At 40.7% G+C, this 16,675-nt stretch overlaps 1 pseudogene across 1 annotated transcript in view; it reads right to left on the reverse strand.

Annotated features, from left to right (window-relative positions):
- Positions 1–16,230, reverse strand: part of LOC309799106 (traB domain-containing protein-like) — a 31,304-nt pseudogene extending 15,074 nt beyond the window's left edge. The window contains exon 1 of the transcript in view: positions 16,143–16,230. The product of the transcript in view is annotated as a traB domain-containing protein-like (transcript). The remainder of the gene's footprint in view (positions 1–16,142) is intronic.
- Positions 16,231–16,675: the final 445 nt, after the last annotated feature.

Genomic DNA, 16,675 nt, shown 5'->3' on the forward strand with positions numbered 1-16,675 from the left:
TGACAAAGCAAAAGAGAGGCATGGACATATATACACTACCAAACGTAAGGTAGATAGATAGAGGGAAGCAGCCGCAGAGCACAGGGAGATCAGCTCGGTGCTTTGTGACTGCCTGGAGGGGTGGGATGGGGAGGGTGGGAGGGAGGGAGATGCATGAGGGAAGGGATGTGGGAACAGATGTATATGTATGACTGATTCACTTTGTTATAAAGCAGAAACTAATAAAAAAAATAGAATAAATGGCAAAAAATATCATTTCAAAAGATGCAGAAAAATAATTTGACAGAATCCAATAACCTTTCAAAATTAAAAAAAATAACCTCAAGAAATTATAAATAGAAGGAAACTTGCTTTTTTTTTCAACTTGCTAAAGGGATCAAAGAAAACCCACAGCATCTTACTTAACAGTGAAAGTCTGAATGTTTTCTCCTAATGTCAGGAACAAGACAAGGATGTCCACTCTTGCCATTTCTATTCAATATTGCACTGGGGCGGGGGGGTACTCAGCAAAGATGCAACACACATGATTAATTTATAAAAATGTTTTATTTCTATACATTAGCAATAAACATTATGGAAAAAATTAAGAAATCAATTCCGTTTACAATAGCATGCTATTTCATACTAAGAAATAGAATGAAAAAGAATAACATAGGAAAAAGAAGTATAAGACTTGTACACTTAAAACTACAAAACATTGCTAAAAGAAATTAAAGATATAAATGAATGGAAAGACATTCCATGTTCATGGATTGGAAGGGTTAATATTAAGATAGCAATACTCACAAAATTCATCTACAGATTTAACACAACCCCTATCAAAATCTTAACTTCCTTTTTTGCAGAAACAGAAAAGCTGACCTTCAAATTCATATGGAAATTAAAGGGACCCAGAATAGCCAAAAGAATCTTGTAAAAAAAAGTTGGAAGACACACTCCCCAAGTTCAAAACTTGCTGCAAAATTGCACTGCAATCAGGACAGTGTGGTACTCATAAGGATAGATCAATGGAATTGAATTGAGGGTCTAGAAATAAACCTTTACATTTATAATCAGTTGATTTTCAACAAAAGCGGCAAGACAACTCAATAAGAATACTCTTTCAACAAATGAAGCTGGGACAACAGGATATCCACAAGCAAATGAATAAATTTGCACTCCTACCTCAATTATATACAGAAATTGACTCAAAATGGATCACAGACTTAAATATAAGTGTTAAGTTATAAAAGTCTTAAGCAAAAACATAGAAACAAATTTGTGACTTTGGATTAAGTAATGGTTTCTAAATACTATAACAAAAGTACAAGCAATAAAAGGGGGGAAAAAAGGAAACTGGACTATATCAATATTAAGATTTTTGTGCCACAAATGATACCATCAAAAAAGTGAAAAGATGACCCATAGAATGAAATAAACTATTTGCAAATCTTATACCTAATACGGGACTTATATTCAGAATATATTTTAAAATTCTTAAAACTAACAATGACAAAAACAAATAATACAGTTTTTAAGTGGGTAAGGATCTGAATAGATATTTTTTCCAAGGAAGATATACAAATGATCAATAAGTGCATAAAAAGATATTCAACATCATTATTCATAGGGAAATGCAAATCAAAACCACAATGAGATACCACTTTACACCCACTACAGTGGCTATAATTTAAAATACAGGCAATGACAAACATTGGTGAGAGTGTGGAGAAATTAGAAGCCTCACACATTGCTGGCAGATTTTTAAATGGTGCAGCCACTTTGCATAAGAGTTTGGCAGCCACTCAAAACATTAAATATAAAGTTACCATGTGACTGGGCAATTCCACTCCTAGGCATATACCCAAGAGAAATGAAAACATATATTCATACACTTGTACACAAATGTTCATGGCAGCATTAGTCATAACAGCCAAAAAGTAGAAACAATCCAACGCCCATCAACTGATGAATGGTTAAATAAAATCTGGTGTATCTATATAACGAAATATTATTCCACAATAAGAACAAATAATGTACAGGTACATGCTGCCACATGCATGAACCTTGAAAACATTATGCTAAGTGAAAGAAGCTAGTCTCAAAAACAACACCTTGTGTTTATATGAACTATCCATTTATATAAAATGTCCAGAAAAGTCCAGAATTGGAAAGTCTGTAGAGAGAGAAAGTATATTAGTGGTTGGGCTGGAGTAGTGGTTGGGAGGAAGTGGGGAGTACTAACAGGCATGGAGTTTATTTGGGGGAGACAAAAAATTTCTAAAATTAGATAGTGCTGATAGTTACACAAACTTGTGAATATACTAAAAAACATTGAAATCTACACTTTAAATGGTTTAATTGTGTGGCATGTGAGTTATCTCTCAATAAAGCTGTCTAAAAATCATCATGGGGGCCTCCCTGGTGGCGCAGTGGTTGAGAGTCCGCCTGCCGATGCAGGGGATACGGGTTCGTGCCCCGGTCTGGGAGGATCCCATATGCCGCGGAGCGGCTGGGCCCGTGAGCCATGGCCGCTGGGCCTGCGCATCCGGAGCCTGTGCTCCGCAACGGGGGAGGCCACAACAGTGAGAGGCCCGCATACCGCAAAAAAAAAAAAAAAAAAAAAAATCATCATGGTTCATGGATAGGAAGACAACATTGTTAAGATGTCAGTTCTTCCCAACTTGACCTAGAGATTCAATGCAATACAGTCAAAATCCAAGCAAGTTATTTTGTGGATATCAACAAAATGATTCTGAAGTTTATATGGAGAAGCAAAAGGCCTATGATAGCCAACACAATATTGAAGGAGAGCAACAAAGTCACAGAACTGACACTACCTGACTTAAAGACTTACTATAAAGCTAAAGTAATCAAGATAACATGGTATTAGTGAGAGAACAGATAAATTAATGGGACAAAATAGAGAGCCCAGAAACACACAAACACAGTCAACTGATCTTTGTCAAAAGAGCAAAGGCAATACAATGGAGAAAAGATAGTCTTTTCAACAAATGATGCTAGAAAAACTGGACAGCCACGTGCAAAAACAAACAAACAAACAAAGAATTTAGACACAAACTTTATACCTTTTGCAAAATTTAACTCAAAAATGGATCACAGGGCTTCCCTGGTGGCGCAGCGGTTGAGAGTCCGCCTGCAGATGCAGGGGACACGGGTTCATGCCCCGGTCGGGGAAGATCTCACATGCCGCGGAGCGGCTGTGCCCGTGAGCCATGGCCGCTGAGCCTGCGCGTCTGGAGCCTGTGCTCCGCAAAGGGGAGAGGCCACAGCAGTGAGAGGGCTGCGTGCTGGAAAAAAAAAAAAAAAAAAAAAGATCACAGATATAAATGTAAAGCACAAAACTATAAAACTAGAAGATAACATAAGAGATAATCCAAGTAACCATGGGCTTAGAGATGAACTTTTAGATACAACACCAAAAGCACAATCTATGAATGAAAAAAATATTTATTAATTAAACTTCATTAAAACTAAAAATTTCTGCTCTGCAAGACACACTGTTGAATGAAAAAAAAAAGCCACAATGGAAGAAAATATTTGTAAAACACATACCTGATAATAGATTTGTATTCAAAATATATGAAGACCTTTTAAAACTTAACAAGAAAAAAACTACCCACTTAAAAACTGGGCAAAAGATCTAAACAGACACCTCACCAAAGAAAACATAAATATGGCAAATAAACATAGGAAAGGATGCTAAATATCACATGCCATTAGGGAACAGCAAATTCAAACAAGATACCACTTCACACCTATTAGAATGGCAAAATCCAAAACACTGACAACAAATATTGACAAGGATGTGGAGCAACAGGAACACTCAATAGGTTCTGGTGGGAATGCAAAATGGTACAGTCACTTTGGAAGACAGTTTAGCAGTTTCTTACAAAACCAAACATACTCAACATACAATCCAGTAATTGCACTCCTTGGTATTTACCCAAATGAGTTGAAAATGTCTATCCACAGAAAAGCCTGCACACAAATGTTTATAGCAGCTTTATTCATAATTGCCAAGATAACAAATATGTCTTTCAATAGGTGAATAGTTAAACTGTAGTGTATCCAAACAATGGAACACTATTCAGAGATAAAGACAAATGACCTATCAAGCCACGTAAAGACACGGAGGAAACTTAAATGCATATTGTTAAATGAAAGAAGCCAGTCTGGAAAAGTCTACATACTGTATGATTCCAACTATATGATATCTGTAAAAGGCAAAACTACAGAGACAGTAAAAAGATCAGTGATTGCCAGGAGTTGGGGAGAGGAAGGGACGAATAGGTGGAGCAAAGGGAATTTTTAGGGCAGTGAAACTATTCTTTATGATTCTATAATGGTAGATATTTGCCATTATGCATTTGTCAAGACCCATAGAATGTACAACACAAGAGTGAATCCTAATGTAAACTACAGGCTTTTGTTAATAATGATGTATAAATATTGTCATCAATTATAACAAATGTTCCACAATAATGCAATACTTCAATAATAGGGGAAACTAGGGATGGGGAACTCTTTGTACCTTCCACTAAGTTTTTCTATAAACCTAAAACTGCTCTAAAAAATAATAAAATCTAGTAATTAAAAAAGAAAAAGTTCAGGGCTTGCCTGGTGAAGTAGTGGTTAAGAATCCGCCTGCCAGTGCAGGGGACACAGGTTGGAGCCCTGGTCTGGGAAGACCCTATATGCTGCAGAGCAACTAAGCCCTTGTGTCACAACTACCGAGCCTGCGCTCTAGAGCCCACCAGCCACAACTACTGAAGCCTGCACACCTAGAGCCCATGCTCTGCAACAAGAGAAGCCACTGCAATGAGAAGCCCACGCACCACAATGAAGAGTAGCCCCAGCTCGCCACAACTAGAGAAAGCCCGTGCGCAGCAACGAAGACCCAACGCAGCCATAAATAAATAAATAAATATAAAAGAAAGAAAAAAGAAAAAGTTCCCCAGTCATTTCTCATGTGCAATCCTGTTGCATATCACCAATTCAAGCACACAGAGATGCTTGATTCTTGAGAGTGAGTGTTTGCTCTTATCTCTTTCCACAAGGAAACAAGTAAATAAATTATAAAATAATAATAATGTCATGTAATATTTGGTACATCCAAAAGAAAACATGTAATCTGCGTGTGAATTATACAGTGTATAGTAAAGTGAATACCGCCTTAAAAACTAGAATATCATCAGTATTGCTACATCCCCTTATATGCTCCTCCTCATCCTATCTCCTTCCTCCCATCAAAGGGAATAATGCTTTTCCTGAGTTCTGTGTTTACCATTCCTTTGCATCTTGTGAAACAGCTTGGTGTTAGGAAGGCAGCTCTGGAACTTCACTGCCTACATCATTGCCATGGTGGTAGGCAGCTTCTAAAATGACCGCCAATGATTCCAGCCAGCTGGCATATTTACTCCTTTGTGTAATCTCCTTCCCTTGAGCAAGGACTGGACTTAAAGGCTTGCTTCTCTTCTGAGGAGACTATGGCAACCATGATGGGATGTCATTTCCAAGACTGGGTTGCAGAAAGATTCTAGCAGCCATCTTGTTGTCTCTCTCTTGCTTTTTCTCTTGCTGGCCCTGATGGAAGCCAAGTGCCATGTATTGAGCCGCCCTATGGTAAGAATCACATACCATCAGTCCAACAAACCCAAGGACTTGCATCCTTCTGACTGCCACATGAGTGAGCTTGGAAACAGATCCTCCTCTAGTTGAGCCTTGAGATTACTAGCAGCCCTAGTGGACACCTTGACTGCAGCCTTGTAGGGAACCCTGAGCAAGAGAACCCAGCTAAGCCATACCTAGATTTCTGACCCACAGAAACTGTGAAATAATTTTGTTTTTTTAAGCTGCTAGATTTGGGAATACAATACTCTCCCCTTATCCACTGGGGAATATGTCCCAAGACCCCCAGTGGTTGCCTGAAACTATGGATGGTACAAAACCCTACATATACTATGTTTTTTCCTATATATAATACCTATGATAAAATTTAATCTATAAATTAAGCACAATAAGAAACTAACAATAATCACAAATAATAAAATAGAACAATTATACTGTAATAAAAGTTTTCTGAATGTGGTCTCTCTCCCTCTCTCTCTCTCTCTTTCTGTCAAAATATCTTATTGTACACTGGACAAACAGATGACTCATGTCCTGGGCATGGCGAGAGATTTCATCACACTACTCAGAATGACATGTACCTTACAACTTATGAGTTGTCTCTTTCTGGAACTTTCCATTTAATATTTTTGGACCACAGTTGACCATGGGTAACTGAAGCCACAGAAAGTGAAGCTGCAAATAAGGGGGTACTACTGATAATTTGTTATGCAGCAATAGATAACTAATATGGGCATTTTATTAGCTATGTGATCTTGGGCAAATAACTTATAATTTCTGTGCCTCCGTTTCATAGCTATGAAATAAAGTTATCTTCTCATGGTGTCTAGAGAAGATAAAATAAGTTAATATACAAAAGGCTTAAAGTAGTTTGTGGTGCATAGTAAGTGCCTAGTAAATGGGAGTTATCTGTTTGGGTTGCATGATATATGTATGGATTCCTCACTGAAGGTGCAGCCAAGACCCAACCTCTCCTCACTTTAGCATGAACAGGCACTGCTGATGTTGGGATATTGGAGAAGGGGCTGCAGGTCCACAACATTTATGCCTGTTTATAAGAGCTTGCCCCCCTTTTTTGAGGTGGGGGGACTAGTTTCAGGAGCTGGTCCTCCACTGATAAGATGAAATTTATTGACATTTGTCTAAACTGACTGTGTTCAATGTTCAGGGAGCTTCCATATCAAGAACTTGGGGAGTCCCCACTGAAGACACTGATGTTACAAAAGGAGAGAAGACCTCTCTGTTCAACCCTCAGTTTCCCTGACTGACAAACACAGATCTCTATAACTTCTTTTCATGGGTTATACCTACCATTCATCCCCAGCCTCTCTAGAGCACCTCAGACCAGAAGGGCCAGAAGCAATACACAGGGATCTGGGTATGAACACATGGAAGTTAAACAAGATACTGAGATGTGTAATTCCAAAATTTAGTGATTTGCTTATGCTTCAGTCATGGATTTATGCCCACTGCAAGCCAGGCACTCTGCTACTTCATGAGGTTCAACACCAAATAAGTTAAGGGGCTTCAGCTGGGATTTGAGGATTCATGCAGATCCCTCACCTAAGTGTAGGGGTCTGTAGTCCTGTTTGCCTGGGTTCACCAGTCTTCCTTTCTTTCCCTAGTAGCAATACTGGGAAGTCACTAGTCCATAAAGCTATACGCATGGAACTTCCATTGAGCATTTTGCTGCCTCCCTTTTAAATACGAAAGGCACTGGGGCTCACAAGATATTTGAGGAACCGCTCTATCATGGAAGAAAGACTAACATAAGCAAACAGGGGGGAAAAATTGGGAAATAGAAACAAGGTATTGATAGATTTAAAAAAAAACCTGTGGGGCATCCCTGGTGGCGCAGTGGTTGGGAGTCCGCCTGCCGGTGCGGGGGACACGGATTCGTGCCCCGGTCCGGGAGGGTCCCACATGCCGCGGAGCGGCTGGGCCTGTGAGCCATGGCCGCTGGGTCTGCGCATCTGGAGCCTGTGCTCCACAGTGGGATAGGCCACAGCAGTGAGAGGCCCGCGTACTGCAAAAAAACAAACAAACAAACAAAAAAACCTGTAACTAATATCCTCAGATATATAGGGAAAACTACTGTAGCCTTAAAACAAGAACTTATAATGATTAAAGAGAAATAGTAAAAGAACTCTTGAAAATTAAAAATATTATAACAAGTAAACAACTCAGTAGAACAGCTGTCAGAGTAAGTTAAGGGAACCTCCAAAGAGACGCACAGAGCACCAGAGAAGTGAAAAATGGGAGAAAGTACAAGAAGATTATAACACCAATGAGAACAGCCAATATTTGAATAACAGAGGCTCCTAATAAGTACCTACTGTACAGCACAGGGAACTCTACTCAATACTTTGTCATGGCCTATGTGGGAAAAGAATTTAAACAAGAGTGGATGTATATACATGTGTAACAGATGCACTGTGCCGCACACCTGAAACTAGCACAACATTGTAAATCAACTATACCCCAATAAAAAGTTTAAAAAAATAACAGAAGCTCAAGAAAGAGAGAAACCAAGAGGGGAAATTATTGAAGCAATAAACCAGGAAATGAATTTCCAGATTGAAAGGGCCCCCAAGTACCAGAACAAAGGATGGAAAACATCACCCACCAACTGACACTCAAAAAATCAGGAACAAGAATAGCATCAGACTTCTCAATATCAACACTGCAAGGTGGAAACAATGGAGAAATATGTTAAAAATCCTGAGAGTCAGGGGAGAGATGATCTCTATTCTATAATTTTATATTCAGCCAAACTGTTAAGAAAGTGGGAGGATATAATAGAAAATCATCTCACACATACAAGATCTCAAAAATAGTGCCTCCCATGAACGCTTCCTCAGAAAACTGCTAAAGGATGTTCTCCACCAAGTTGAGGGAGTAAATCAAAAAAGAGAAAGCCTGGCATCCAGGAAATCAAGAATTTAATACAGGAGAGAGTCAAGGGAATTTCCAATTTGATGATGAAGGGAAGTTCCAGGTTGACAGATGAGCAATAAACCAAGTTGGAGCAGGAGGACCAAGAATTATATCAATACATAATTTTACATGTCAACATATTTAAGAGAAAATTATAACTCTGCCAGGGAGCTTGGGGATAAAATAGTGATAGGTACATAGAAAACCAAGTAAATGACAAATCAGGGCAATTATAACCCAAGGAAAACAGCAAAGTTGTACAAGAAAAGAAATATAATCATGATACACCATGTAACTCAAACTGAGATTAATACAACCATAATAACATAAATATTGAATACTAATATTACCCAAAAATGATAATATAATCATATTAGGAAGATAGAAAGAAATGTGTTTTGGGAGATAAGAGAGATATATCCTCTTCTTACACAAAAAGAAGTTAATAAATGGTAAGTAGATTTTTTTTTAAAAAACAGAATAAGCATGTTATTTAGAAACATGGAGTTAATACTGGAAGAAAACAGCTAAAAGAGTTGGAAATGGTTGCCTGAGGGAGAAAAAAAGTCAGGAGAAAGGAAAAGTGCTGCCTTCCCTTCAAAGACTTATATGGATATTTATTTTTTTAAACTAAGTACATGAAATTTAAATATGGACTGCATAGTAGATGATAGTGTTGAATTAACTTTAAATTCCCTAGTTATTATAATGGTATTATGATTATATAGAAGAATGCCTTTAATTCTTAGGAGATACATGATGAAGTATATAGGTATAAAGCAATACAATATCTGTAATATATTTTTTAATTATTCAGCAAAAATAAATAATAAGATAGGTAGATGATAGATGGGTAGATAGATAGTTGATAGACTGACAGAGATGAGAAAATAAAGAAATGTAATGAAATGTAATTGGTGAGACTAGATAAAGGGTATGTAGATGTTCACTCTACTTTTCTTTCAACTTTTCAACCATCTTTTAAATTTTTCAAAATAATATGTTTGCGGGAAAACCACAACATTTTATCAGGTACATTGTTACTCTGATAAAAATAAAACACTTGGTCCAATGCCTGATATATTTACATAGGCATGCTAGCTATTATTAGTATTTTTATCATTATCACCATCATTATTTCTCACCAAGTGGTCCAATTTAACAGATAAGAAAGTGATAGACCACTGATTGTTACTCCTGGATAATAAGAAAAAATATTAACCAAAGACAAGTTTTACTTCACCATTCACCCACCCACCTATCTACCCAGGGTCTAGGGCCTAATGTGTAGCACTAGAAACATAAGCAAATATGCTCTTTCCTCTTACATAATGCTCATGGGCCATACCTGAATGATAGTTGTGGTCATCTCTGGTTTGAGATGGTCCAGAAAATGACCAATGGCCTGGTTAAAGAGATATAAAGGAAGCAGAATCACAAATGTTGAAAGGAAATGTAGTTTAAGGTACCTCTCAGGTGTCCAACTTGGTGGATCTGCGTGAGTGATAGGATGTTGCCTAGAACGAGACCAGCCACCTTGACTTTTACAGTACCTTGTTCAGAGTTGCTTAAGGGTCTACGCTGACTTCCCACCCCAAGAGCCATCCCAAGACCTGGAGCCTGTTGTGTCATAACTATTCATTCTAAATGTATTACATTCACACCTGGCCCTATTTCATGTTACCATTTTCTGTCCACTTGAGAAGAGTTGAAGGTCTTCCCAGAGTCTACCCGAACAACTTAATGACTTATGTCCTAAAAAAGCTCAGTAGAACTGCATATTTAGAAAGACCAGTGTGTACCTCCCTACCCTGGTCACTTATAAATGTTTAGAAGTCCATTATAATAATGAGACAACCTCAAAGGAACTCATCTTCACGTGTCTCTGTTCCGAAGCATCAGATCGTATCTAACTGGTGTTTTCTGCCTCTAGGTTGAGTCCCTAACCTCTGAGCAACATGTCATTTGTGTGTGTGTGTGTGAGTGTGAGTGTGTGTACACAGATAGACTAGCAAGTATATATACAGTCGATCCTCACTATTCACAGATTCCATGTTCATGAATTCCCCTGCTTGGTAAAATTTATTTGTAACACCAAAATCAATACTTTCACAGACATTTATGGACATGTCCAGAGCAGCAAAAAAATTGAGTGGACTGACATGCACATTCTCAGCTGAGGTTGAACAAGGCAACACTCTTGTTTCAGCTCTTATACTATAAACAAGTGTCTTATCTGAAGTCTATTTAGTGCCTCACCCCATTTTTCTTTTTTTGCATTTTTTTGCTTTTTCTGGTGATTTTGGTGTTTTAAAAGGCCCCACAAGCATAGCGATGAAGTGCTGTCTAGTGTTCCCAAGCACAAGAAAGTTGTGGTGGGCCTCGGGGAGAAAGCTTCATTCAGGCGTGAGTTATAGTGCTGTTGGCTATCAGTTCAATGTAAGTGAGTCAACAATATATATTAGAGAAGGCGTCTTTAAAGAGAAACACGTAAAACAAGATTATGTATTGATTGGCTGACAGAAATGTTGCAGCCTGAGGCTCGCAGGAACCTGACCCTTTTATTTCCCCTAGAAGCAATGATTCAGTATCCACTAAGTCAGAGTTTGTGGCAACTTTGTAGACCACAACCCCATAAATAATAAGAATCAACTATGCAATATGTGTTTGTATGTCTAAAGGTTTATGTATGTATGTTATGTATGTATATATATATATACATATGTATATATCTTTCCAATGGCTCTTTGAAAAGTAATATGAACAGGTCCTCCTTTGCTGCTTGAATTTTTTCAAAACAACCACCAAATGCACTTCCCCAAGGTCACATATTAAAATTCTAGGATGTAGCTGAAAAGGGGCAGGAATTCAAATGACACGGCTGACAAGGGATTCATCTCCAAAATATACAAACAGCTTATACAGCTCAATATCAAAAAAACAAACAACCCAATCAAAAAATGGGCAGATATAAAAAGACATTTCTCTGAAGAAGACATACAGATGGCCAATAGGCACATGAAAAGATGCTCATCATCACTAATTATTAGAGCAATGCAAATCAAAACTACAATGAGGTATCACCTCACACTGTTCACAGTGGCCATCATCAAAAAATCTACAAATAATAAATGCTGGAGAAGGTGTGGAGAAAAAGGAACCCCCCTACACTGTTGATGGGAATTCCTTAAAGTAAAAATAGAGCTACCATACAATCCTGCAATCCCACTCCCAGGCATATATCCAGAGAAAAACACAATTCAAAAAGGTACATGCACCGTAGTGTTCATAGCAGCACTATTTACAATAGCCAAGACATGGAAGCAACCTAAGTGTTCATCAACAGATGAATGGATAAAGAAGATGTGGTATATATACACACAATGGAATATTACTCAGCCATAAAAAAGAATGAAATAATGCCATTTGTAGCAATATGGATGGACCTAGAGATAATCATACTAAGTGAAGTAAGCCAGAGAAAAACAAATATCATATTATATCGCTTATATGTGGAATCTAAAAAAAAAGATACAAATGAACTTATTTACAAAACAAATAGACTCACAGACATAGAAAACAAACATGGTTACCAAAGGGGAGGTGGGGAGAGGGATAAATTAGAAGTTTCAACTTCAAATATACACACTACTATATATAAAATAGATAACCAACAAGGACCTACTGTAATAGCACAGGGAACTCTACTCAATATCTTTTAATAACCTACAATGCAAGAGAATGTAAAAGAAGAATATATATATTTATACGTATATGTATAACTGAATCACTTTACTGTGTACCTGAAACTAATACAACATTGTGAAACAACTATATTTCAATTCAAAAAAAATTTTTAAGGGGGCAGAAATGATATAGGAAAAGTGTGGAAATGATAAGTGTGGCTAGATAAGTCAGAAAATCATCTCCCCTTGCAGAACTGTTCAGGCCCCCTCACTCTGAGCTGCACCCCTCACAACCAGCACCTCTAAGAACCCCACGGCTCTGGTCTGCAATCATGTACCTACCGTGGCCCTTCACACTGCCCTCAGCCTAGGCCTCTATAGATTAGGGGTAATGATTGTTTCCCATGGGAAGAAAGGATGAAGGGGAGAGTCTTCCCCACCCTTCTGGCCTCGGCCATGGAGCATTCACTTATAGTGGGTAACAAGTACACAAACAACCCCAGGTACTTTATCTTGAGCCCTGGTCATCTAAGTATGATTATTTATACAATGTCTGGCTCAGAGTAGGCATTCAGCAAGTATGAACAAATTAACATCTTAGCATAAATAGTCATTCTTTCCCTTTAAAATATGATCCTGAAAGATCTGTCCCATTCCTAATGATGGTTTTATTATTCTTAAGGACATTTTCTTTTCTTTGCATCAGAGAAACACATCTTCAATTCTGCATCAAAAGTCACTGGGTAGGGGCTTCCCTGGTGGCGCAGTGGTTGAGAGACCACCTGCCAATGCAGGGGACACAGGTTCGTGCCCCAGTCCAGGAAGATCCCACATGCCGTGGAGCGGCTGGGCCTGTGAGCCATGGCCGCTGAGCCTGCGCATCCGGAGCCTGTGCTCGGCAACGGGAGAGGCCATAACAGTGAGAGGCCCGCGTACCGCAAAGAAAAAAAAAAAAAAGTCACTGGGTAAAGACAGTTTGATTCAGTGACCTTGATTTATTGAAATTGCTTGAAGAGAACATCAGTGCCATAAACAGTGGTAAGTGCACAGCCAAGACACCATCCAGTCTCAACTTGGCCCATGCTGGCACCCCTGTTCTCACAGCTGGCAACCCAGTCCACACAGCTGGCTGGCACCCCAGTCCACACAGTGAGCATCTAGTTTACACAGCTGGCTGCTAATCCAGTCCACACCTGGCTGGCATCCCAATGTACACAGCTGGCACTCCAGTCCATTCAACTGGCTGGCACTTAGATTCTCACAGCTGGCACCGCAGTCCACTCAGACAGTGACCCAGTCCACACACCTGGCTGGAATCCAGGCCCTCACAGCTGGCACCCACTCCACACAACTGGTGCCCCAGAATGGCAGCTGCTCCACTGGGAAGCTTCTCACTGTTCCTTGCTCTTGACAACAAAGTCTGTACTGGCCTCTGAACACACCTCAGGTGACTACTCTGTTCTCACTAAGCAAAACAAGCTTCAATGACACTGAAAGGGGGGTTAGGTAAGACACCTAGTAAAGCTTTCCAGGCAGAAGAGTTTAAGACATGACCACAAGGAACCTCTTTTATTGAGGATTCCCAGAAAGGAAAGCACTTACAGGTTTCCCAGATGGTGTGAATGTAGTTCTAGTAAGGGGCCTCTCGGAGCCCCTTTGACCTGAGCTGGGATGGAGGTTGTTCTCTTCAAGGTGTCCAGGCTACTCCAGGCACAGCAAAGTCAAAAGCATGGCTCAGGTCTGCATCAGGAGCAAAGGCCCTGTGAAGTCAGGCCCTGACCCTTGTGGAGGTATAGTGACCATGGTGCGGACACTCCACGTTGTCCAAAAAAACCCACCAGGCAAGCCTAGCACAGATGAACACTGGAGTCCAACTGCAGGTAGGAAGGAGCATCATGGGAGTCTGGGATGCTGGACCAGACAGTGCACAGTGGATCTGGGATGCTGGACCAGACAGTGCACAGTGGATCTGGAACAGTGCTCTTCTCAGATGGAACATACTTGGAAGGGCACACACACCCATTCCTAACTCTTTATGATCTTTAAAGAGACACCTGAATACAACACCTGTTGGAAACATGTAGAAGGGGAAATGCAGAAAGTACTTCCCGAAGCCCAGGCCAGGAATGTTGCTGAGAGAATATCCAGGAAGGACAGATCCCCTGAGCTCAGTGGCACTGCCACTCATTATCTTGGGAGTGCATCTTCCCCTCTATCAACCTTGGTTTGTTCAACTTGGAAATGAGAATGATGCTGCTTATCTCTCAGAAGCTCCTTCTACCATTGCCTCAGTCTGAGCTGATCCAATTAGATTCTCCGTCTTGGGCATTTGAAAGTGAGATGGAAAGGCCACATAAGTTAGCCATGGATATCCTCCATTTGCCCCTCCAAATCCACTCCCTATCCTTCTCTGCCCTGCTCTGTGCCCTGGGAAGCTGACCTCTATCTGGATTGTATCAACTGGCCTCCCTGACCTTCTGGATTCTAGCCTGATCTGGCCAACATGAGGCACCAGCAGGAGAGAGAAGAGTGGAAGGAGAGAAAGGTAGGGGGACTTATTCCCACAGTTCCCTCTCTTCCAGGTTATGGTTTGGCAGTGGCTGAATTCCTCTACCGAAGGCCATGACTCTTGTCAGGCAGCCCTTCTCCCATTGCCACAGGCTTTGCCAGGTTCAAGGGCACCACTCCCTCCCCTTGCCCCTTCTGATCTACAAAAAGAAATGGTTTCCCACTTTGCCAGCCCCAAGGTGCTTCAGGGTCCCTTGTTGGTTTCCCTGAGCCCTTTACTGGTAAATAATCTCCGCCCTAAGCTCTCTTTGACCTCCCCTTTCGAGCAGACCATCTGTGTCCTGCTGGACCCCTGACAATATAGGGAGCCAAGCTGGAAAGCCTCAAAGATTTAATGACCTGAGTTCACAACTTGGGGGCATTATGATAGCCCTTGTAGAAGCAGGATCATGTAACTGTAGAGAGCATCCAAGGAGCAGATGGCTGCCTGGTGACTTTCCAGGACCCACAAGGCATGACCACACATCCCATATTTCAGAGTCCCTTCCAACAACCTCTCTGGCTCAGCTAGCTTGAGCAGGCTTCTGATTCATGTGCTCATGGATCCCTGATTGAAACACACGCCTGTCTTTATCCTGCTCTAGGAGAGCAGCTGCCTGTTATTTCTCACAAGGACTGGAATTCCTACTGGTGAAAAGGTCTATCCCTTTTTAGGTACGAAGTGCCAGATGGGTGGGTTCTATGATCTTGAGCACGCTGGATGATCAGTACCCAGCCTAGCACATGGCAGAGTAGACACTCAAAAATATATCATATTGAATGAATAAAAAAATAATCTCCAAGCAAATGTGTTTGTTGGGTGCACAAACACAAGATCATTTCAGATAAGATGCTTAGTTGAGAAGGACTGTTGGGCATTTTGCTAATTGGCTGAATAAACACTGGAGTCCACTTTTCTCTTCCACCCAAACTGCCTTTGATTTATCAATGTTCTATAAAGCCAGCTGCCACAGATGACCAGGAATGCCTTCCCAGGCACGTAGGGGCACTGGAAGAGGAGGAACTTGCCTCCAGGTACACAAGACCTGAGCATTTTGCTTTCTGGTTTTGAAATGTAGGAGAAACAACAAAGGGTTGAAGGAAGAAATTTTGGCTGGTTGTAGAGGATAAATACTCCTAGAACTGTAGATTCTCAGAATTGGAAGGAATGTTCAAGGTTGGCAAGTCCAATCTTCCACGAGTGGTAAAATAGCCCTCAGCAAAGGCTGGGGACCCCTCTCGGCCAGCCCAGAGAGGTGTTGTATCTCCTCAGACTCCCCCCTCTCCCAGCAAAGGCCTGGCATTCCAGAGGAGGCAGGCAGGGAGGTGTCCAAGGCTCACCTGCACCTGTGGAAGACGGGGTGATGGCATCCTCACTGGGGGTTCCCCACGTGGAAGTGGCAGAGACAGGGTCGGGGGTGGCAGTCATGGTCAGGCTCTGCCCGTGCCCCGTGAACACGGGGTCTCACAGGGCAGGGGCTTGGGCTAAGCAGGCCCAGTCATGGGTGCCCACACCAGCCCAGGCAGGTCCTCTTCACAGAACCCAAGTGCTCGTCGAATGTTGCCACGTCTCCGTCTCTCGGCTTGCAGTGGGCAGGTGTGGCCTCCACCAAAGGTGGCAGGTGCTGCCAAAGAACGTACCACCCCCCCAGGTTGCCATCCAGAATGAGCTGGCAGTGCCAGGTCCATCTCACAAAAGAGATGCTCAGAACTGCTCTATCGTAAGTATATATTATATCATACTGTATCATATCATATTGTATCATGTATCATATTGTACCATGTCATATCATATATCATACTGTATAGTATCATATGTTATTACATCATATCATAGCATATCACATCGTGTCATATATCATATCGTATGGTAT

Source organism: Mesoplodon mirus (genome assembly GCF_964341445.2).
Source record: "Mesoplodon mirus genome assembly, chromosome: 3".
Classification (NCBI taxonomy): domain Eukaryota; kingdom Metazoa; phylum Chordata; class Mammalia; order Artiodactyla; family Ziphiidae; genus Mesoplodon; species Mesoplodon mirus.